The sequence below is a fragment of the Poecilia reticulata genome, linkage group LG21 (assembly GCF_000633615.1).
Source record: "Poecilia reticulata strain Guanapo linkage group LG21, Guppy_female_1.0+MT, whole genome shotgun sequence".
Taxonomy (NCBI): domain Eukaryota; kingdom Metazoa; phylum Chordata; class Actinopteri; order Cyprinodontiformes; family Poeciliidae; genus Poecilia; species Poecilia reticulata.
In genome coordinates, this window is record NC_024351.1 from 21,568,240 (window position 1) to 21,569,984 (window position 1,745).

A 1,745-nucleotide genomic window follows, 5' to 3' on the forward strand; every position below is an offset into this window, starting at 1 on the left:
TCTATGGAAACTGAATCATGTTAAGATCTTTTAACTTGCAACATCAAAGGAAACTAAAATAAATGCTACTTTTTGAAACTTGACTAAAACTTTTCCATTTTCTCGGAATTTGTACAATTTCTTCTCCTGAAGCAAAACACTAAAAAAAAGAGAAGCAGAAGCTTGATAAAATATAACACACTTTAATACAGAAGTGAGTAAAAATATATTTTGTGAAAATGAAATATGTAACAAAGAATTGCAATAAATAAAAAAACATGTCATAATTCTAACATTTGGGACTTGCTGTATATGTATTGTGGACTATTTTTTCCACAGCTGCAGACAACATAAAAACATGAAGTCTGAGCTGGGATTTGAAAATTAACATCAGGTGAGGAGAATCTCCAACAGTACAGAGGAATGCCGAGAAATCATTTTTGTTAACAGTTACATTGATGTGTTCAAAAACTCATTTTCTTCTGTGTCTGGTCCACTTCCGTAAAAAGTTTAGAAGTATGTTGGGTTAATTCTTCCAGCACGTTTCCCACATGATTCCAGAATCAAATCAAATCAAATCAAATTTTATTTGTATAGCACATTTCAGCAGCAAGGCATTTCAAGGTGCTTTACATAATTAAAAACAGCATGTGACATTGAATAAACAGTAAAAAGGAGAAAGATTTTGGAAAATGAGAGAAAAAAAAGAAAAAGATTTTTTAATAAAAGATAAAAACATATTTTGGTACGGAATTTAAGCGCCTGTCGTCGCCGGACTCAGTCGTCCGTTTAACACGGGTATTATCCAGGCCCCGTCGCCTAACAGGGAACAAATACGGAGCAAGTAAGGCTCCATTCTGCTGCATTTGTACAGGGTGTGTGGTACTGAACACTTCAAATTAGACTCCAAATGAAGAATTTTGATGCTGATTCAAAGAGGAAAACACATTTCCAGATGGATGTAGACAAATGATGCTGATAATTACAGCTTTTTGTCACACAAGACCAAGTCTGTATAGCTGCTTAACTGTTAAATCTGATTCTCACAAGAAAATATGTCACAAAAGGTTGTGTCATATCAACAATTAAAATAAAAGCAAACTTTCTTTTGTTGTTGTGCGTTTTGCATGTGAGGGTTTCAGTCAAAGCAGAATTTGTTTTGGTGAAGGAGGGATGAATGAGACCACTGCATTAGACGACACACTGAAGCCACTTAAAGAACCTATCAGGAAAAATACATCAACTCATGATTATTCAGTATATCATTATGTTCACATTGTGCACAATAACACAATGCACTGTCATTATTTGTTGTATTAAATAAACAGGCAAACATAAGTCACAATTTTTTTTTTTTAGAAATATCCTTCCAAAATACAATAACACGCAAGAAAAAAGTAATATTGCTCTATGCCACTAGCTGTGTCTCCTTTGCAAATGTTTGTGTATATTCTGCTAATTTCAAAAAAACAAAATATTCCAATTGCTGTGTTTCCATTAAATAAGAAATAAGTTATTAAAAATGATGGATGATCAGAGTCTGTGACACCAGCACGTTTTTAAACCGGGTTTCAGAATTTAAGTAGTCAGTAACACTCAAAGGTGTGAAATACTCCACGATTTGTGAAAGCGCACATGTGCAGAATGCATAACTGCAGGGTTTGTTTTACACACAGACAGGCAGATAAAAGGCAGAAAACAGGATAGTCTTGTGCTGTGTTTGCAACTTAAACCGCTCAGTTTAAAACAGGTTCTCTTAAGGAATG